A 23447-nucleotide genomic window follows, 5' to 3' on the forward strand; every position below is an offset into this window, starting at 1 on the left:
CCTTCTCCCAAGTTGAAAAAAAATAAAATAAATACATAAATAAATTTTAAAAAAGGGGGACTCCAAAGAAAGAAAGAGTCTTTCTTTCCCCATCTGCCTGCCTGTCTGCGGTGGGTTCCTGCTCCACGATCGTATGTAGGGCTGTGATCGTGGAGCAGGAGAGTCGTCACTGGACCATCAGGGCTTTGTTTTGTGTTTGTGTTGGGAGGGGGAGGTGGTGCTTGGGCAAAGGGGTCTCAGCTGTTTTATCACATGATCGAAGGGGATTAAGTTGAATCAATCAGTGCTTGGTCCCTGCTCCCCACAAAGGAACGGAAATGATGCCTGGCTTGCAGTGACAAATTACAAGGCTGTAAAGAAGAGTGCCACGCAAGCTAACATATGGTAAGCGACAGGCGGGCTCCAAGCCCTTTACTGTACACAGAGTCTAGCAAGTGAGACGCATGCACTAGCCCATCCACTCGCAGACTCAATCCTAAAAAAATGGATACATGTCCACCCATCTAAGTTGTATAAAGAAGAGAAAGGAGTCTACCCTAATAACCCTACTATACCTGGGTAGAGTAAATGTAATCCATAAACACAAATGGTACAATAGTAGGGACAAATCTAAATATTGAATTACTCACAATGAGCTTCTAAATTGGTCACAGAAAGTGTACTTTAATGACAAAAAAGTTATTCTCTACATTTTTTTTTTTAACATAAAAACAAAAATGACAGACATAAAAAATATGTATAATAAACAGTAAACTTACATCACAATTACTTACAAAAACATATACACAAATGTATAGACACTGTATTGTACAATTTGTGTTTATGGATTACACTCATCTAAATTGGGCAGATGGACATGTAGCCATTTCTCTGACAGTCCGTACTCCCCAGGGCCGTGAGAGACGTTTGGCCACAACGGACAGGGAGTAGTCTTTGCTGTGGCCAAACTGAAGACCATTAGCATGTAGACGTGGCGGGCAGATCACTATGTTAGCAGGGAGGGAGCTCCAATACCACCAGGGCCCAAAAGTGACAGTTGTTCCTACGGTAAATACATTTGAAATCTGTTTAACCACAACTGGTTGGAAAATCTCTTTTTTTTTATTTTTTATAAATAATCAAGTTCCTAGCTATACTTTTTCTGGGTAGATTTGCATGCATATTCATTTAAGCTCAAAGTTACCAGCTACTTCGTTAAAGAAGCCCCTCTCAGTGTAAATGTGTCTAATCCATCTTAAAATTGTGCTTAATCACTGGAATATTTTGATTGTAAGTTTGTCTGATAGAGTCCTGACCTGAGAGCACAATTTAGAAAACAATGATCTATTTCATACCTTAATACAAGTTTAAAATCCAAACAGTGCATACGTTTGCCAAGAATAAAGGTGAAATCAATCAATTATGTTGTGTTATATGGTATGTTAATTTAGTGAGCTAGACTGTCCAACAGGAAATGGCGCTCATATGGTCTCAGGTTGAGCAATAAAGCTCTCAATGGCCTTGTGTAAAAAGACTGCATTTGTAATGTCTCATTATCATTTTTTCCCAGAAAACATTTCATTGTATATGCTGTAACTTTGACATTTAAATTGCCGGACTACATGAATTGTCAACAGTACAAATGTAGACATTCTGGCAAGGATCCAAAGTGTTTGTGTACAACAACATGAGCTTTGGCTGAACAGATAGATATAGCTAAAGCTTTGGGTAGAAAAATACCTGTTTATAAAGATTACACACAGAATAATGCACATGTATGATATTGGTGTGTGTATCTTTAATGCCACAGGTTCAACGTTAGACTACATCATATTTATATTGTGGTTGACAGAAGGTTATCAATCGATATTTACCTCTTTTTGATTGCTGCACAGTATTCTTATGGGAGGTCCAATAATGAGTTCAAAGCTAAATATGTCATATTTGCAAACAAGCTATCTCACCAGCAAGGCCTTATCGTCCGCCATTAGTACAGCACAAAAATCTGAACAATTACTATGTCTTCCAAGCTCTGTAGAATTCCAGGAGAAGTATTTGCGTACTACATTTTTGTCGCTAGGAAGGAGTCTACTTTATGCAATGCTATTTTAGACTAACATTTATCAAAGCTGTATAGTTTTATTTGATCATTATCATTTGGTTCACTTCACAATAATACAAAAAGTTCTCCTGTTCCGACATTTGAACGAAAAATGATATTTGAAGAGTAATTTTGACTATGGTGCAATGCAACCTCTCAATACCGATTTATTCTCTAAAGTGAGTGATTTTTTCATCCATTTTTGGAAAGAGGCTCTGTCTTACAGGACGTTTGTTTATGGCTTAGTTGATCTAAACTAAATCCTAAAACTCAAATAGTTAATACAAGACTAGACAAAGTTACTTGTGAAATATTGTTTTGGGAATTTGTCTAATGCAAATGCACAATTAAAATCAGGATACATCAGCTCTATATACTTAAATAAACTCATTGAATGAGGTGCGATATTGAGTGTAAAACTTGAGACTCTGGCTAAATTTGATGGAAATTCACGCTCCAATTCGAAGTAGAATACATAAAAAGCAAATTGAACTCATGTTTATATTAAAACTATAATGAGGGATACCTTTATTGGACTTTTACTTTTCACAGCCATCGGTCGTTTGCCCTGAAGAAAATTACTTTCTTCTAGATTTAGATTTCCATTAGTTTTACATGAGGTAGACTGAGTTATTACCCACAAATACCCACTGTGGGTATTTGTTTGAGGGTACATTTTTTTTCTTATTTTTTGCCCAACACAGTTAATTTATTGCTCATCATTTTGATTGTAACTAGTGCACTGTTGCGGTTTTCTACTTTTAAATATTTTCAAATGAGGGACTATTTAATGAAAAAGACAATACCAATGGATACAATTACAATCATTGAGATACTGAATTACCCAGCTGATATATCAAATAAAAATGTATATACTTGGTTGAAAAAAGGAGCTACCTAACTGCAACCATCAGCTAGCATAGAAATGGTCTCTGGCACAACAGCTACCTAAAACAACTGAAATAATACTGAAAGTTTCAACCAAGTCCATAAATATTTCTGTGCAATACGATGGTTATACTTTACCACAGTAGATTACATTCTTAGAACAGCTATATTAGTTCTAGATGCCCTAGACATACTATGGGAGATGCAGATGAGATACATGTTCCAGTGTGTACAAAGCTTAAGGATTTACAGGGCTTGGTGGTGAGCAAGTACTGGTTCTAGGATTAAACTTAGCACATCGTTTGTCATGCTAGCAGGAGACACTGAATAGCTTATGCCACCTGCCAATCTAACCTTATGTTATGTTGCAATCATGGAAGCAAAACTGATAACTTCAAGATACTCGATACAACTGGGATCCACTCAAACATTTACATTAGGGACAGAAAAAAACATTTATTTATGAAACTGAAGCTGCACAATACAAGGCAAAGGGATGGCAGAAAATGCCACTTATTTATTAAATCAAAGCTGCACTTTACAAGACAAAGGTAGAGCAGGGAGGAAAATATGTCTTGAGATATGGAGAAAGCTTAACTCTCAGTCTTCAGTCTAAAGTGTATGTAAGCAATACTTTATTTGTGATTTTTCCCCATTTTTCTACAATATATGTACTAATAATGCAACAGTTGTTTTGTAAATTCTCACTGGGAACCCTTACCTGATTATTCAAAATGAAGTTGTGTTACACTGTTGTACCAGTGGTGGCCCTGCTTCTGAGACAGCAGTGTCAATCATTTGCTAATATTATTGTTAATTAATACACTATATATAGTTCTATCAGTAAAGCTACAAGTTAGTCAGAAGATTTTTGGACATTTCTTGGAAATTTACTGTCTGTAAATGATAGTGCGCCACCACATCATGCTTTAGTAATATATATATATATATATATATATATATATATATATATATATATATATATATATATATATATATATATATATTAAAAGTGATTGTTTAAACATTAACTGAGAAACACTCCTGCCCTGATGGCAAAGCTATTAGTAAACTAAGAGGCAAGTCATGCATGGATCACGTGTACCCTATATGTGGGCTAGAGTTATTATAAATTAAGCAAACGTTTAGTGTATTTAATAAAACAAAAGAGGATTTTTATTACAGCAGAAATGCTGAGCTCATGTATTTGAAGGTGCACTCATCTGAGAATGAAGAAAAAGCTGACTAAAATATAATAATATTTGCCTACGATCATACAACTTGAGACCAGTTTATGGGTCAAGTACATTACAGTTAGGTTGAGTAGATTATTCTAGCTGCTCGACCTGCAGGTCTAGTAAAAAAAATGTATGATTTTCCAAGGCCTACTTTTGCTGGTAGGCCTCACCCCACACATCCCCCATGATGAGCCTTTTTTTTTAATTATTATTATTATTTGGGGTAGTTCACACTTAGGGCCTGAAAACATTTTGTCCACATAAAGGTACCCATGCCAAATTTGTATCCCCGCATCCTGGGGATTCTAAAAGATACCCAGGGTTTGTGGATTCCCCCTGGAGGGGGACTGAGAAATTAGCCAAAATACAGCTAAATATGGGGGGATTTGGGGAAAAATTTGAATAAAGTGCTGCAGAAGAAAGCATCTGGTTATTTCCCAACAAATGGCATCAAAGGGTTTGCGGTGCTAAAAAAAAAAAGGAAAAAAAAAAAAAACAATCACCATCTTCCCAGCTTTCAGGAACAGGCAGACTTGAATCAGAAAACCAAATTTTTCAACACAGTTTTGGCATTTTACTGGGATATATCACAAACAATAGGAAAAATTGGCTTTCAACCTCCATCCAGTTAGTGGTAGAAAAGGGTGTGAAACCAATAGTGGATCCAGGAAAGCTATACATTTCTCAAAAGAAGACACAATTCTGAATTCAACAAGGGGTCATTTGTGTAGAGACTTCAAGGTTTCCCAATAGAAACTAACAGTTGAAATAAAAAATATTGAAACGGAGTTGGAAAAAACAGCTATTTGTGTCTAAGTTGCCATCTTTAACTTCTTCTAGCTATGGCAGATGTTCAAAAGCAATATACAGCTACGTCCGCTGGACCTAGCTATATATAGGGTTTGTAGGTTCACCAAGAACCTGCGGTACCCAGAGCCAATAACCCAGCTGCACCTTGCAATGCTTCTTCATTGTGTACCGGGTATACAGTAATTCATTTGGTAAAATAAAGAGCAAAAACAGGTATGAAGGAAACCTATGTATTTCTGAAATAGGCACAAGATATGAAGTTTATTTGAACATCTCTGAATTTGTGGGGACCCATACTATAGCATGTGAATTAGAGGGCATTTCTCAAAATTACTTCTTTCTTACACAATGTCTTACGTTTGGAAGAAGCAAATGCAGAGAAAGACAATTCCCCTAAGTACCCCCATAAAAATGATACCTCATTTGTGTGGGTAGGCCTAATACCCACAACAGGACATGGCCCAAAACGCAACATGGACACAGCACATTTTTCCACAAAAAAAAATGGACCCTATTTTTTCTATTGTGCCTAGAAGGGTTTTGGGCTCTAGCTCAGCCAGCACCAAGGGAAACCTAGAAAACCTGTACATTTTTCATAACTACACACCTACGGGAATCCAGGATGGAGTAACTTATGTGGCTCTCACCAGGTTCTGTTACCCAGAATTCCTTGAAAACCTCAAAATTGGTCTAAAAAAAAAAAAAAACATATGTTCCTCATATTTGTGACTGTTAAATTCAGTTAGGGTGGGGGGGGGGGCATAATTATGCCCATGGTGGTGGGCAGCCCACACCCCCCTATTATTGTTTTTAATTCCCTGGCATCTAGTAAGATGTCTGTCCCCGGGCGGCACATCGGGGGTAATAATCCTTATCTGACCCCCCCCCCAAGGGTGGGGCAGAAATGCTGTGGCCCTATTTCTTGGGGGGGGGGGTGGAGAACAGTGGGGCATTGTCATGGCCATTCTGGGCAGACCCTACCCCTACACTAACAAAACAAAACAAATGGCCCCTTCTGGTGGTTAGTGGGCTTTCTGCTGCCACATTTTTTTTTTTTTCGGGGGGTGGGTTAATAATCCCCATCTGCCTCCCGGGTGGAGGGGCAGAAAGACTGTACCCATTTGTGTTTCGGAGGGGTGGGGGCATTGGCATGCACATTTTGGCCAGACCCCCACTCCTACGTATAAAAAAAAAAAATCTTGGCGCGAGGAGGGGAAGGGGGGCAGAAAGACTTTGGTCCCCATTTATATGGGGTGGAGGCATGGCCATGCCCATAGTGGGCAGCCCCACACCCCTCTTTCACTGAAGAAAAAGATACATTCCTGCTGTCTAGTGGGCTTTCTGCCCAGATTGGAAGTAATAACCCCATCTGTCCCCTAAGAGGAGGGACAGAAAGACTGTGCCTGTTATTTATTTTTTGGGGGTGCGGGGAGGTGAGCATTGCCCATTCTGGGCAGTCCCCATCCCTTCGTAAACAGCAAAAAAAAAAATCCTGTTGCCTAGTGAGCTTTCTGACACCCCGGGGAAAAGGGTGGGGGAATTTCCTGCCTTGTGTGCGAGAACTGGTAGGAGCCGTCCGACACACACACACACACACACACAAGCACCGCGGCAGAGGACAGCTCCCAGCCGTCCTCCGAATGCAAGGAGTTAATGCATTTCAATTGTGGTTACAGGTGTACTAGAACTTAGTGTAAACTTTTCTTTACTTGGGCCAGTAAGTGACTCATCAGAGAGGGGCATGGGACCTGGTACATCCAATGCATCATAGACATTAGGTACAATAAAAATCAAAATCTTAAAATAATAGGCCAACTCATAAGAGCTCAGTTAACACATCCTGAAATGTATTTATTGTGGAAAACGTCACCCAATAATATTTACATCAACTAATATTCCCATCACGTAGGTAATGAACATTACCCCTTTCTGACCTATGTTCTGATGGCCTTTCAGGGGTATGGAATTTAATAAAATATCTACTTGTCCATGGGACAGGTTGCATCATAAATGTACTTGTCCTGTGAAAAAAATCTACTTGTCCCTTTGGTGCCATGTAGTGCAAATTATGACAGTAGTCTCAGTATGCTCCAATAATAGCCTCTGATTATGTCAGGGCTAATACTATAGCAGGACTTGAATACTAGCAGTTTCCTTATTTTGCCACCTTTCCGCAGATCTATATACTGGGGCTGGAGGAAGCAGTAAGCAATTGTTCCCGGGTTGGAGAGCCTTTGAGTCTGTGCAAACCTAATAACTAATAACTAAGGATTTTCACCAGCTTTTCTCTAATCTTTCCCATACTGAGAAAGGCTAGAAATTTACTACTGACAAGGAATTTCTTCCCAGGATTAAAAAAAAAAAAAAAAGTTGTTGGTGGGAAATGAACTTGTAAACGATCAACAGATTTTTGCATGAGGAAATCTACACAGGTACATTTGCTCATGCTAAAATACAGTTCACAAATACTTTCTAGGAGTATGATTTCCCAATCTTCCTATGTAAATTAATGAAAGCCACGGTTATGCATTAATGCAGACGTATACCTTGAGTGCACTTTTGTGACTTTCTTTAAGAATTGAGCCCCTAATTAGGTCCGGCGTTAACCAAGACTTTTTGTTTCATTAAAATTATATTTTTCTCTCAATCCATCTATTACACATAGTAGTTTTGTTCAGTGTCAGGAACCAATGTGGCAATGTGTGCTTTTTGAGAAAAGCAAAACATTTTTTGCTAATGCTTGTTACAAGGGTGAGGGACTGGCAGCTCCCAAAAGTTTTATAAAAGCCATGTCAAAACAAGACACACTGCCAAAATCAAAAGACTAACCACCAATGTCAGATTGGTTAGCTTTGACAACGCTTGTTTATTTTCATGTTTCCCATAATCTTGTTGAAACTGGTTAGTTGTTTTCCATTATGAATATTTTTTGAAAATACTAGAATGCATCAACATGTTTTACTACATGATGCTTCAAACAATTGGTACCTGAAATGTTGCTGTAATTTATCAAAACGTTTTTTCCCCTAGTTGCATTCTTTTTCCAAACATTTTATTTTGAAAGCAAATAATCAATTTTGATTACAAGCTCATGCAAACATTTGCATCTAATCAGAGAGCATTTATACGTAGCATCATATTGTTAAACTCTTCAGACATGTGTATATTTTTTTTACTGGAACCCCTGTCAGTTGTGCAGTCCGAGCTTACCATATTTATTTAAGGTGATCACCTTAATAATAAAGGCTTTGCTTTTATGAACCACAAATACAAAGTTCAAACAGCATTAACCCATGGAAAAAATATTACCTCAACAGCAGACAGTTTCCTTCCCTTTAAACTGGCAACCAAAGGGTTTGTGCTGCAGGGGATTGGGCCTACCTTTCACAAGGACAAAATAAACATAAAAACGTGTTGTCCTTGACCTTTAACAATATGTCCTGGGCATAGGCCTGTACGAATCCCACACCCCTGCTGCCTTTAGAGGCAGTGACTATCTGCTTCGTGGGCAGTTTGTTTAACTAAAACAAAGGTAGGTAGTACTTAAAGTGCAACTATTGTGATATCTCTGGCACCTTTACTAAAATTTAAATTCTATGGTATGGATACCTGAAAATTCAATTGTTCTGAAGTTAGGTCACCTCTTAATATTTCAGTTTATTCAACAAAAGCTAAGGAAGACTACATATCCCAGAGTGCATGATTAAAAGCCCAGGACTGGAGACGTGGTGTTGAACAGAGATGGTATTTAGAAAGCCTGACAACCAGCACCAGCGAGTAGGATGCTAAGTGGCATCAGTGAGTCAAGTGAAAAGCATGCAAAAGTAGAAACAGCTACATTATGTAACATTTGGAGACATTGTCACTCTCGGAAGATGGAAGCTTTCCCTCTCAGTGTCTTTCTTCCTATTGCACTATACTCAATCAAAACTTAGCTCCCTCATTTAATCAGTCCCTTTCTTTTCATGAAGTTTCATTACTCTGTAGTATGCTGCACGCAATCACAATAAAGACTAGTTTGTAGACTGTTGACACCAGTGGGTAGCACACAGGAAAAATAAGTGACCAGCACTGGTAAGCCAAGTGAAGAGTTCCTAGTGGTAGGTACTGATGGGCAGGACAAGCCAAGCAGTTAATGAGGTGCATTTGGTACCAGTGGGATGTATAAGGGTCTTGGGGACCAGGCTATATAAATTCATAAGCACTCTAGAATATAAAGGCCCTCATTACAGCCTAAGATCGGACCGCCGATCGGACCGCCGCGGCCATTTGGAGATCGGCCGGCGGGGATCTCGGCCGCAACACAGGAGCCGGCGGTGTTGCGGCTGAGCGACGGGTGCATAGCAGACAGTGAAAAGCTGCACGGGCCCTGTCAGGGGGCCCCTGCACTACCCATGCCTGTGGGGGGGGCCACGACTCCCTGTACTGCCAGCATTTTCCTGGCGGTTCAATCGCCAGGAAAAAGCTGGCGGTAGGGGACTCATAATCCCCTGGGCAGCGCTACCCTGGTGGATTAAAACCGCCTGGGCCATTGTGGCAGAAAACTGCCAGCCCGCCACAGTCGTAATGCCATGGGAAGCACCGCCAGCCTGTTGGCGGTGCTTCCATCACAACAGCCCTGGCGGTCTTGGACCGCCAGGGTTGTAATGACCCCCATAATCTTGAACAACATGTACCTATACTTGGAAGTATGAGGCACTTGGCATCACTGTTGTACCCTTAAGATCGTGAACCTATTGATGTCTTTCCTTTAACATACCTCTGTTATTGAGTTTTATTCCATTTGGTTTTACTGTGGCAAATTAAAATCAACTGGACTCAACATGTTTGATATACGTGGAGTGATCTGCCAAACCTAGCATCAGGAAGATTGCAGAGCTGGCACTATGGGCAGCACGAGTTAGTGGCCAGCGCATGAGTATCCGCGAGCAGCACATCAAAATGGCCATTGATAAGTGTGCAGAGGGGCACGGGGCACCAACGGGTCAAATGGGAAACGGGCAGGAATGGGTCAATCAAAATGCTTTCAGCAAAATGAGGAGTGCTTACCATCAGTGCGCAGAGCATTGAACCAAATGAGTAGTAGGGCACAGTCAGGAATGAACATAGCTTGGCATCATAAAATACAGCTGCCACATGGCCAAGTAAAGAGCTGGCACCAATGGGCCAACCAAGGAGCAAGCACCTGTGGGTCAGATGAAAGCATTCTCACTCTTGGGCACCGCAGGGAACCTCAACAAGCGGCGCCACATGCTCTAGGAATAAAATAGACATTAATGGCAGCACTAGTGCCAGATGTCCATATGAGGAGCCATCAATCTTGGGCACACTGGTGAGAAGAACAAAATAGGCTCAATACCGGGAGGCAGGGTGCTTGGGAAGCTTTGTAAGAGCAGATGGAGGAGCACAATGCATGTCCCACTAGGCCAAGTAAGGGGCAGGCACTGGCTTGCAGCTTTGTCACTAGTAGACAACTTGTGGATCAATAGAAAGAGTGAAGTGCTCAGAATGTTGGAGACTTGTGGGCAGAAGAGCCGCTGGCCAGGGAGACGCAGCCGGACCAGATAGGAGCCTGCGATGAATGTCTCCTGAGGGCTGGCAACCGGGAGCAGGAAGGACTACAAGCGGCGAGAAGCAGACACCACAATTGGCTGGCGGCATTTAAATGGCCCAATAGTAAGGAGGGCCTTTGTGTAGGACAAGGTTAAAGGGTCAACGGGCAGCGCAGGGGTCAATGGGCTGTGTTCCCAGGAAGATTGGCGAACAGGTGATGCCGCACTAGGAGAATGACGCTTCCCCATACTGCAACTCCCGGGCAGAAGTCCTTAGTGCAGACAGCGAGCTATAGACAGAGGCTGGTCCCTGGAGAGCACACTAACCAAGAAGCGGGGACATGGTGTGGCAGCAGTGCCACTGAGCAGACGGTGACCGTCAGCTGCAGGACTGGAAGTACTGACATCGTGGAAGCATTGGGTGGCGGCAGACAAAGAAGTGCAACAAATAAGGAATTGCAGGAGAAGCGGTGCCCAGGAGCAGTGGCGAACAAAGAGTGTCATCGGATGAGGAATGGTGGGAGGAGCCCACCTCTTCCAAAGAGCAAGCAAAGGATGCTTGGAGTACAACGAATACAGTATAGCCAGCAGGACAGGCCTCCCAGAAGCACATGGAGCTAGCACGGCGGCGAACATGGGGAGTGGCTCACTCAGGGTGCAGAATACTTTGTTCTGGTGCAGATGGCATAAGTGTGACCGTAATGCCTGAATCTAAAAGGTACTTTGAAGCGCAGCAGTTTGACCATTGGAGCAGGTTGATTCTTGTGCTAGTGAACTTGGTTTGCAACAGTGGTGTTCGTAATGCCAACATGTCAGAATCCACCTGTGTGTGAACCAGAGGGTTCTTTGAGCAATACGCAGTGTCATATATTTCATGGGTATACAAGCAGGGTAGCCAAGTTGTGTTTGTGGCACGTTTAGGAGATCCAGAAAGGAGGGGTACCAATTATGCAGTGTAGACAAGTGTCATCCACAATGTAGTGACAGTGCCTGCTTTAAGGCAGCACACATGTATACAGCTAGAGGAAGTATCTGATAAGACCGGGGAGGGTGATCTTGAGCATGGACAGGAAGCGTGACATTTAAAACAGTTGAAGTTTAATGGGGTACATAGCAGATCTGAATAGTGCAATGAGGTAAAAGTGTTTCGGATAATTACCACCAACTCTGTTGTCATTTAGGACTATCAACCTAAAAGTCCTTTATTCATAAGAGGGTACACAGGTGAAATGGCTTGAGAAAATCCCAGACTTGGTTAAGGTCCTCTAGATTTTCAAATGGTTTATGGAGAGATTATAAAGCCTGAGAATGTATACAACTAGATACAGAACTAGCTATTTCCCTCAGCATAGCTGTATCTAAACGTTTCAGATAATGGCGCAAAACTAATCACGAGTTCTAATAAGGCTGTTCTAACAAGGCTAACAGTGTTCTAAATCACACATCATGCCCCATCAAAATGAAGACAAACGGGATAATCAGCAGACAGCAGCCCCTTGTTGGGGATCACATTTTCCTGAGGGCAACAACGGAATAATGGGGAGAATCTGCCATAACCAAGGCCATGGGATGTTTGGTGACTCAGCTGCCAAACTCTTGCCGCACATGCCACATAACCTATCTTCTGCTTAAAAAGTTTCAACCTAATGATGGGCCAACTGATCACCCGACAGTCAATGGAGACAGTATTTAGTTACTTCACGGATATTACTGGAACGAAGCCTATGACCAGATATGGCTAACAGCTGCAAGGGGGGAAATAATTTGAGTAACACGGCCACAAGAGGGTAGCAGTGCAAGGCATAATTGATAATTCCTTGCTCCATGGTTCCAGAGCACTGCCCATAGCATTCTACTGCTGCATTTTGTCAAGCCCTGTCAAAGGGGTGCCCTGATGTGGTAAGTGCAAAAGTCAACTCTGTTTAGAAGTCACTCCCTATGAAAGTCAAGGCTTCTGAGATGGGTCTTTGATTCACATTCAAATATGTCAAGCTCACCAGCTCTGGTGGGTACAGAACTGTTTTGGGATGCATGGGTACAATATTGTACTCCATTCACAACTTTCTACCTAGGGAAACTCCTGGACAAGGGTATGGGTATTTTCCAAATGCAAATATACAAAATCATTGTTCTTTGGTGGCACGAGGCTACTGGGAGATCACCAAGTCTGGGCACTCCTTAAGTTGCTTCCCCATAGCCACATGCAAGGGCAGATGGACCTAAGGATATAATCGGGTATAGTGTCCAATAACCAGTCAGATTAGCAAAGGGACAGAAGATAGCTGGAGGGATGACCAACTGCCCGGTAGTCTTCAGGCTATGAAGACACATGAGTTCAACACAGATTGCTGGAATCTAACAAAATCCGCCTGTTCAATAAGTCAGTCGGCGCCAGGCCTGGCAACAGCGGTTAAAACTGGTAGAATAAGTAACCTCCAGCAAGCGAAGGGGCATGGCAGTCGAGCAGTTCCTGATAGGAACCGCAGGTGGGAAAGGACAAAATAACGGATGATGCTACATGCAAGACAGATGCCCAGTAGAACAAGGCCTGGTCAACCTACCATGAACAGGTAGGGGACACCTGATCGCAACTCACATTGAGTACACATTGCGAAGAAATGGTTAGGAGTGTGTCAGTCACAGGCTCATCAACCCTGGAGAACCAGGCTACTACTGAGAAGACTGGGTACCTCTCTCGGGTTGATTTGGACAGGTGGCTCCAGAACATCACCTCAGCTTGTGACCTCTGGCAGAGAAGATGGTACCTCGTGATAAAAGGGAGATCTAACCATGAATAAATGGTGAGAATGCGGTGACTTTCCGTCGTGGCAATTAGTGTTGTCTCAGGGCTGGATCAACATCCTGTGGTTCTGGGCAAATTATGTAGTCTCCTGTGCCTACATAAAACAGGAACATGGCCGTCGGTAAAGCAGCTGGCTCTAAAATGCCTTCTGGTTGGTTTGCAGGTGGGTCTGGCAGCTTAGGGAGAAATGTGTCCACTGTAAGGGCGTGGGTTTGACTTCATGGTCACAGGTCCAAATTCCAGTGGGTCCTTTCAGCCTTTTCATCATTCTGACACTGTTAGAGATTGTGAACTCGAGAATACAAAGAGGTTGCCTCTAAGTAAGGGGAGGGGAGAGACATCAGCGGTCACAAAACCATTGACGGTGTGGCTGAGGCAGCACCAATAATCGTCATCAATAACACAGTAGGGTGACTGGTAGGCTGTCGGCTAGAAGTGTCAGAGCAGGTGTCTGAGATGCCTCACGGAAGGGACACCGTGCAGCAATGGAAGAGCCAAGAAAGGAGATCGCCTCAGAGCAGGCACGGCACCTGCAGCCCGGGCTAGGCCAGAGTGTGCCGCATAATTTCCACATTGGTAGCAAGGGGAAGCTTGGAAGCCTTAGCGCATAACCCCAGGGGGGCCTTTCGCTTCCACAGCATGGACTGGAATCTAGCCTGAGAGTGCTGTCAAGCTAGTAGAATGTCAGGAAGAACGGGAGAGCTGTCTGAGGTCGAAAAATCACAAGCACTGTGGCGGAGTCAGCACAGACGGCCAGGTAGGACGAGTGCAGTAGCCTAAAAAGAGTAGGATCTCAAGTTTGTGTCCTTTGAATGGTCGGGAAAGGCGGTCAGCACAGTGTGGACACAGCACTTGCAGACAGGGCCAGGCACAAGGGCCACCCACACAAATTTCGGGGGCAAGGTGTAGCTTAGGAGTCACACAGGTGCTAGATACTTACAGGAAAGGGAGGCTTTTGCTCAAGGTGCTGTTAGAGGATGCTGTCATCGCAAAGGACTAAAATGAAACATAGTGGTAACAATATCAGCTATGCATGGTTTGCTATGATCAAGGATTTGCTGTTGACAATATTTGATTTACAAATAAACTGCAGCCGTTTTGCGCCAACTATGTCTACTGTGTGTGAATAAAGAGGGTTAAGTGCATATGGCTGGGAGCTTCCAAGGGGCACTCGCCCGTCTGGGAGGAGTTGATCTGCGGGCCGGGGAAGAACAGCCGGATCTTGAATGTGTCCCAAGGGGCAGGCAACCGGGAGCAGGAAAGACAGCAAGCCTGGAAAAAGCAGGTGCCGCGATGGGTTGGCACCATTTAAAGGGTCCAATCATAAGGAGGGCTTTGTATAGGGCAAGGTTAAAGGGGTAACCGGCAGCACATGGGTCAATGTGCCATGTCCCCATTAAGATTGGCACACCCACAACACCTTATACGTGGGTGTCGCAGCTGCGGTTTTTCCAAGGGGGCAAGGGCAGAGACAGCACAGAAAAACATCTAGGACGAGCGCAAAAGCCTAAAAACGAGAATGCACTCAAGTCTCTGTCCTTGGGATGCCTTATGGCAAGGGCAGTGGTTAGCAGGCGAATGGTCGGTAAAAGGAGTCAGCACAGGACGGACACTTGCAGCCCAAACTAGGCATAAGGGCCACCCATACAAATCTCAGCAGCAAGGTGGAGCCCAAGGGCCGCATAGGTGCTATATGCTTAGTAGAAAGGTAGGCTATGACTCAAGGCGCGGTCATTGCAAAGGACTGAAAAGAAACCTGGTGTTAACAATATCAGCTATTAATTAAGTTTGTTATGATCATGGATTTGTTGTTAACAATACTTGATTTGTGCATAAACTGCGGCCGTTTTGCACCAACTATATCTATTGTGTGTACATAAAGAGGGTTAAAAGCATACAGCAACAGCCAGGAGTTTCCGAAGAGCACTTCAAGTTGCTCCAGTGGCACCATGTGTGTATAGATGGCACCACTGAGTAGCAAGCATGTATACTAACGACCGGTGAACAAGCAATGGTGAGCAGTACACAGGGCAACGAGAAGAAAGTATTACTAAACGCCAACACTAATGGGTCGTGGGAAGCACTAACGCCAGGGAGCCGAGTCGGGTCTCTCAGGCTTAGGCAGCAGAACAAATGGGCATGAACAGAGAAGCCTTCCGAGGGTGGTCAGTGTGAGGATTGGGGTACCTTCCGAGTGGCAAATGGAGAAGACAAAGGAGCAGGACGAGAGAATGCAGCAGGAGGTGGTGGATTTGAATGGGCGAATGATTCTGGTGAGAAGATATAAGAGGCGTAGATTTCTAGGGTTTGGGGGTTATATGGGCGCAGTATGGCGGATGTCATCGCCCCCATACCTGTTATCCTCGATGGATTTCTCTTCCTCCCTGCACAGCTCCTCCTTCTCCCTCGGCTCCGCGGTATCGTCTTCTTATGTTTCCCCGTCCTCTCGGCCTCGGCTGCTTACCCCGCAGCCTCCTCCTTGCCTTGACACCGAAAGAAAAGCCCGAAGGCTGTCAGAACACCATAACACAACACAGGGCTCTCTGAGACTAAGCCCCAGTATGAAGCCTTCCCGTCACCCTGCGGGGCTGGAAGTGACGACACCCCGGCAGGAAGTGATGTCACGGTGCACCGGGCAGGAAGGGATGCGACGACGCTCAAGGCGGCAGCGAGCGCCTCGCTTCATCACTGTGCGGGTTTACGTCACAGAAGCTCCAGGAGGAGAGTGACGCAGTGCCAGCCACGGGAAGGAAATGACGTCACTGCGCCCGTGTACGCGACACGGGCAAAACGTGGTGATGTCATAGTCACGGTTACCTGCCGGCAGAAGGTGAACTGATGCTGACACAGGTCCGTCGAAATCCCCACAGAGGGGAGAGTTTTGAATACAAAGTTAATGTTTGAATAGGGGAAAATAAGGATCCTTTGGTATGAAATTCTCCAGTGCTTTCCCACGAGCTTCATTCTCTTGTAGCTACAAGTATAAAACAAAAATATTAATTTCTTGTACAAACTGTGCCTTCTTGGTAATTTATAATGTACTGATACATTGAAAATAACAAGTCATTCTATACATATTAACAATACTTGTATAGAAATGTGTGCAACATACTTACAGTCAACGCAGTTCTTGACCTGTTTTAGGGAAAGAAGAAGGAGGGATAATCTTCGCCTTCGTGTTCATAGTAGAATTGACATTTTCCTTTACATTGTTAAGACATTTTTCATTCTATGGCTGGACCAGAGGCTCTGATTATGCTCTTTTAAAGCTTTCTTACCACTATAGAAGCAAATTAAGGCATTGACTTGAAATATAGTTTCTTAAAAGGAGAGACAGGAAACCATTCTGATGTCTTTAAAATGCCCTCCAAACTGACGCCTGACATACAGCTTGGAAAGCCGTAATAGCGCCTCTGGTAGAATGGGACCAAATAATGAAGTGTCCATACCCCTTTCTACACGACCCAAGATACCCGTCTAGCCAGAGGGGGTGTGGAAACTGCTTTATGAGGTTTGGTAATTGAGATAAACAGTTGATTATTCCCTTTGGGTCTAAATCCACTAGACTCATTCAGACAGCTCACCATGCACAATTAGGGGATGCCCAGGAAGGCTGGATAGAGACCAGACCACATAGAGGACTTTGTTCTCTAACATATGGTAAAGATAACTCTTTCTGGAAAAAGGATTGCCTAAACAAACCTAATGCCATAATGTATGAGGCTTTCTAACATGAGTTAAAGAAGAGCAACAAAGTTAGTTCTCCCAACAGTTGCTTTCTAGATAGGTCAGTGTTATCTATTAACTTTTAACAGACACAAAACTCTGTTGACATTCAAGCGGTGCTTATACTTAGGTGTTGTTAAATTAGAAAACGTAATACTTATCAATTTGCATCTAAGGGATGAGACCAATGGCTTCCCCGCCATGGCTAAGTGACCTACTGAAATCACTGATCTAATAGAATTAACCATGGAGTAAGCTCTAGTTACCTCTGCCATATGTGAAAGGAAGTGTAGAATAAGGATAATGTTGGCCCCTTCAGGAAACATGTCCCTTCCCAAACACTAGTTGCGCCAAGCTGTCCAGGCAGCTTTGTATCTCTTATGGGTACCTTTACACTATGCCTGCTCCATGTAAACCGAAGCTGTAAGCGAAAGTCCTGGCATCTTCCATCTGTTACTGATATTCGCAAGTCATGAGGTTCATAATCTTGTCCTGAACCATCAAGTGGGTTTCTCCCCCAGACCTGAAGGATGGCTGGATATGATGGGATCATCATGGGGCATGTCGCATGACATCTCCAAAAGCAGTGGGAACCACATCTGTGACATCAATAGAGGGGTCACTAGAATCAACTCCACCTGTTACTCTCTAGCTTGAATCGCAACTCTGGTAATCATAATGAACTGGGGAAAGGCATAATTAAGGCTATGCTTCAATTTTAGAGAAAAGTGTCCTCTTGCTCAGCTTCCAGATCCAGTCGCCAGCTGTAGGAATGTGGCATTGGCACATTCAGCCTAGATGCATAAAGATCTGTTTTAGGGATCCCCTATCTCTAGTACAAGAGATTAATTACTTGCTTATCCAACTTCCAGTTGGTGAAATCTATCAGGAATTGTGAGCTCTAATTTGCTATAGTGTTAGAACTCCCCAGCAGATAAATTGCTAATACCAAGATCCTCCATTCTGGGAAATAATCCCAGAAGTTCTTGGCAATCTCTGCTAGTGTTCAGGACCTCATTCCTCCCAACCTGTTGACATACTGTACGGCCGAGACATTGTCCATCTTGAGAAGAGGGAAACACTCCACTTTGTCCTTCACCAGACTGCAGATGGGGAACGAACATGCCAGCAACTTGAGGCAATTTATTTGAAGATTCAGCTCCTTCTGCAACCATCTCCCTCCTGTGGCCAGATCCCCACACCTGTCTCCTCAGCCTCAGCAGCTGGCATCTGATTCGATGATGACCTTTAGAGTAGAACCAAATATTGCTCGACCATGCCACGCCTACATGTGTTTCAGCCATCAGGGCATCTCTCTTTCAGTGTTCTCGGGTAGCAGTTTTGTCTCCTTGTTGGGCAGTCCTTTCAGCAAGTGTCTAATCTTCAAGGGTCATAAAGCTCTGTAATGTAGGGGCCATGGGAACATCGTCTGAACTTGCCAGCGCCCGCAGCGTAACTCTCGTTGCTGATATGAGCTTCCTCAATTCATCATTCCTTATATTCGGTCTGTTGGTGGGAAGCTCCAGGGTTGCTTTGATCGAATCAGTTGTAAACACCAGAAATTGCATCCTGTGTATTGGGGTTCAAATCTGATTTGACCTAGTTGATCATGAATCCCAGATCCTCCAGAAGGAAGAATGTCACCTGAGTTTGGTGCAGCAATGTATTCCTGTCCTGCCCCATGATGATGATATCACCTAAATAAATTATTATGCAGGTCTCCTGTGTCTGTAGCCCTGGTACTAGGGGTTTCAGAAGCTTTGTGAATCATCACAAGGTGGACAACAGGCCAAAGGGAAGTACTTTGAACTCCCAATCTTGGTTTCACCAGAGAAACTGTAGGAAACATCGATGTGAAGGAGAATTTGTAATTGACAGATAGGCATCCTTCAGGTTCAGCCTGATCAGCCAGTCTTCCTGCCAAATCAGGTCTTGCAAAAGATGAGTGACCTCCATCTTGAAATGTCTGTATGCCAAAATGCGTTTAATTCTTTCAGGTTGATTATCAGTCACACTCTTTGTCCTCCTTTTCAATAAATACATGCTTAAGAAACCCCTCTGGTTAAGAAATGACCACTCAAAGTCTCTTTGGCCTTCTAATTCTAGAATTTATTGATCTATAGAGCCACAGATCTCTGAGAATGTGGGGATTACGGTCTTATTGGCTATATAGGGATACCCCAAAACTCCTCAGCTCTCTGGGCCTATCCCGAGAGGATCTTTGGGTCAGTTGCAGTGCCAGTCAGTTGCCAGCCTCTCCCATCTCCATAATGTTGGTCAAAGGACCTGTGATGTCTAACAGTTCGCCAGGATTGTCTAACAGGATCACCAGAATTGATCAGTACCCCCTTAGGGTCATTAATGCGTTTGCCCATGAAGGCCACCATTGTGGTGTCTAGTTCCAGAGTGGCTGCGACTTTACCCTCAATGGAGGGCCTTGGGCATTCTGCCCATAGCATGCTTCTTACCTCCTTGTCTAATGGCTGACATAATATTTAAGATAGAATACCACCTTATCTGAAGGCTCCTACTCTGAATAGCTGGGATGTGTGATTTATCAGGATCGAATGGGTCTTTGTACAGATCCTGGACATTCACTTCATTGGAGGTTTCAGACTTGAGCTTTTTGTAGGTCTCATCAGATGGGTGCCCTTTCCTGGATCTTTTAGATTTTCTTTCTGAATCACCTTAATAGGAAGAATCAGGGTTTCCTTGGTCTTGGTTGGACCACTGGTCGACATTCGTGCTAATATCGGGTTGGAAAAGGCAACTATGGTTGTCGACCTCCTGTAAAAGTTCAGTCTCTGAGGTCTGAAAAAGTTGACACAGTTTTCCGCCACATCACTGGGCTTTTTAGTTCCCAGTATCTCAGGGCCCCACCTGCATGAGAGCGATGTGTCTGTGGCAGATTCCCTTAGGATCCCTTGGGGGTCTTGGTGAATGAATTCTTTCCCTTTTTGCACGTCATTCATATTGCAATCTCAACCAATTTTTAAACCTAAGAATCAATCATAGAGGCCAATTCAGGGTCGATGTTATATCTCTGCCACCTCCTGCTGCATCACGTATCCATGGTCTTCAACCATCTAAATGAATTATATATAATCTATGCTCTATCAGGGCGTGGCCTGACTGCTGACCGTAATGGCAGCGCAGGCCTGAAGCTCCAGTGGAACGTTGTCCTCAATTCCGCCTCGCACACACCAAATGTAGGAGGAGGGCTCCGCATGGCCATGAGCCACTCCCTTAGACTGCCGGGGACCTATTGATGCTTTCGCTGGCGACTGGGACCTGTTGGCCCGGCCACGGAGAGAGCTGCTGCTGCTTGACGCGGCTTTCGGAGGGGCCGCGGGCGAACCTGAGGGTGGGACACCAGCAGCTTGCCGTGGACGGGCCGCGAGGGAGATGCTGGTGAACACACTTTGACTCTCTTTAGGAGAACCGCTGCTGGCGCATCGAGTGCAGGTGAAGTGGGGGGCCCCCGTTTGATTTCTCAGCAGCTGGGCAGGACGAGGTGGGTTGGCTGGCTGGACTGGGTTGGCCGACGTGCACCTGAGTAAGGGTGTGCCGGGGCCTGGGCTACTGCGGTCTGGTCTGATGCCTGGTGCTTCGGCTTGGGGCGTTGCGGCTTGGTCTGGATGGACAGCTACGCTGCTACGACCCAGGATATAGTGATTGTCCTAAGTCCTCTTAGATGCCCTATGATCCCTAGCTGTGGACCACGGAGGGCCCTGACCTACATATTGTTTTCAATTTACTCATGGATGCGCTGATCTTCCTCCCGCGTCGGCGCTGACCATATAGTGCCCCCCCTCCTCCCTCAGTTCCAAATATATGCCTACCTGTCCTGGGGCCACAAATTAGAAACCATGCCTATATGAAGCCCAGAGTGTGACCGATTTGATATCTCAGACTACGCAGCTACCTAAATCTGCTCGGCACACCAGACAGACATGGGACAAGGCGATCCCAGACAGAAGCAACTGTATTTTGACATCAACAAGACTCCTAAGAAGGCTCCCAGGGATAGTGCCATACCAGCAAACGCAGAGCAGGGTGCTGCCTCTGCCCTTCCTCCAGATGGCACAGCGGCTATTATGGCCAAACTATGAGCTGGTTTTCAGGCCATCGACTAGCGCTTTGACACCCTAGGTGCGAGGTTAGACCGCAAGAACAAACACATAGACCTGCAGGTGGCTAGAATGGATGGAGCAGAACGTCGGATCTCGGACATGGAGGATGGCTGTGTGGGTGCACAAAAATGCCTGGAGAGGGTTGAACACCTTTTGAAAAGTGTGGCCTCCAAAAATGAAGACCTTGAAAGTGCGGTTGCGCCATAATAATGTGCGCATTGTAGGAGTGGCGGAAACGGCAAACACTGGTCGAATGGACAGTTTTGTGGAAAAAAGTCTAGTGGACCTATTTGGCAGAGATGCCTTCACCACCACATTTGTTGTGGAAAGGGCGTGTAGATCCCTGGGCCAGCGGCCTGTCCTGGGTGCTCTTCCTCGCTCCATAATTACTAGGCTCCTAAACTTTCAAGATCGATATACTGCTTTGCGACTGGCTCGTGAAAAAGGGCCCTTGCTGTATCAGGAAATGTCCATTTCCATATTCCCTGACTTTGCACAGCTGGTTCAGGATGTAGGTCGCAAATATGAAGATGTAATGACAGTACTTCAGAAGAACTGCATTTCCTATGCCATGCTATATACCACACAATTGGACATTGAATTGGAGGGCAAGCATCATATCTTGCAAGATGTGCCAGCTAGGGAGACTGAGGCGTAATGGGCCAAGCTCCATTAACCCAGCCTCTAAGTCACGGCCCATGTCGCGGGACGCCAGGACCTTGGATGATGGACCCCAGAGTTGAACCTTCCGTGCAGAAACAATGCTATGGACTATTATCTATTGAACAGGAGCCACAATATCACCCTAGGCAGTGGCCTGCATAGTTTAATATATTGCCTGCTCTTATATACTGTGTCTGATACTTTTAATCTTCGGACGCTTTCCCCACTGCGGAGTGTTGCCACACCCAAATGGTGTATACCACTATAGTTACTTATTATGGAGTGTTCTTGACATTAGGGATTCACTGGAAATTGTATTCACCAGTGTGGGTGGGGGATTTGGGTTGGGTTGTTTATGTTATGCGCTATCACAGGAAATGTTGCTGCCTGGCTGTCTAACTCATCCACCTGGTCCACCCTCTCCATCAGCCCTATAATTTCTTGATTTACACATATGTCTGCGACGCCAGTCAGGTGTGTGCCCTGGAACATTAGGAGTCTAAACAACCCTAAGAAAGGGAACCTGGTACTATCGTAACATTCAACAACATGGCATCAAGGTGGCATTTCTGCAGGAAACACATTTGGCTCCTTGCTCTGGACACTCCTATGCTGCATAATGGGACCAACACAGATTCTTTGCATGCTATAGCGCCTACTCATGGGCGGTATCTATATTAATACATAAGAGTATCCCTTTCAGTTTCTGTGCTGTTGATGCCGATCCAGAGGGGCGCTACTTACTGGTACATGCAGATCTGGTTGTGAGGCAAATGTCTATGCTCCAAATGTTGGCTCCCCAGAATTTTTCTCTAACCTTCAGAACAAATTGGACCGCATGATGGTGGATCATATTATTATGGGTGATGACTTAAATATTGCCTGCGATCCCTTGTTAGACACAACGGGCTCCGCCTGAAAAACTAAACCACACTCCCTTCGCATTCTAACTAGCCTCCTAGACACGTTTCACTTAGCCGATGTGTGGTGCACCTGGCACCCACATGACTTGGACTACACATTCTGTTCCTCACCGTACAACACATGGACTTGCATAGTTTAGTTTAGTTTTGAGGATTTATAAAGCGCATAGTTACCCTAAGGCATCCCAGCGCTAACATAACATGACCAATGCCGGCAACAGGAGAATTCAGAGAGTTACCTACGGAAAAGAATAGTCTTGAGTTTTTTTCTAAAAAGCTGCTCTGAGGGTTCATAACGAAGTTCAGAGGGAAGATCGTTCCAAAGGCGAGCGGCCTTGGTGGAACAGGAATTGGCTCCCCAAGCTCTCTTAGACCGCAAGATGATGACATGTCGGGAGGAGGAGGACCTCAGACTTCGAGAGGGGGCATAGAGATATAACCGCTGGTACTGGAAGGTACCAGTGGCATAGGCCACTGGTACCTTCCCCCCTCTGTACTTCTGTGGTTAACTGACATTTTCCACCTCCCCCGCACTCTGTCGGACCATTCACCATTTGTGACCATACTTAATATTCCTACCAACATGCCACCCACTAGAACCTGGTAATTCCCGGTAAATGCATTACACAAT

General features: G+C 44.5%; 1 protein-coding gene across 2 annotated transcripts in view; it reads right to left on the minus strand.

The window, feature by feature from the left end:
* Positions 1 to 16034, minus strand: part of MLF2 (myeloid leukemia factor 2) — a 52530-nt gene extending 36496 nt beyond the window's left edge. The window contains exon 1 of one of the 2 annotated variants that reach the window (XM_069243078.1): positions 15726 to 16034. The gene's annotated coding sequence lies outside the window, so the exon portion shown is untranslated. The remainder of the gene's footprint in view (positions 1 to 15725) is intronic. The other variant, XM_069243076.1, reaches the window with a different exon arrangement.
* Positions 16035 to 23447: the final 7413 nt, after the last annotated feature.

This window comes from Pleurodeles waltl, chromosome 7 (assembly GCF_031143425.1).
Source record: "Pleurodeles waltl isolate 20211129_DDA chromosome 7, aPleWal1.hap1.20221129, whole genome shotgun sequence".
NCBI classification, from domain to species: Eukaryota; Metazoa; Chordata; class Amphibia; order Caudata; family Salamandridae; genus Pleurodeles; species Pleurodeles waltl.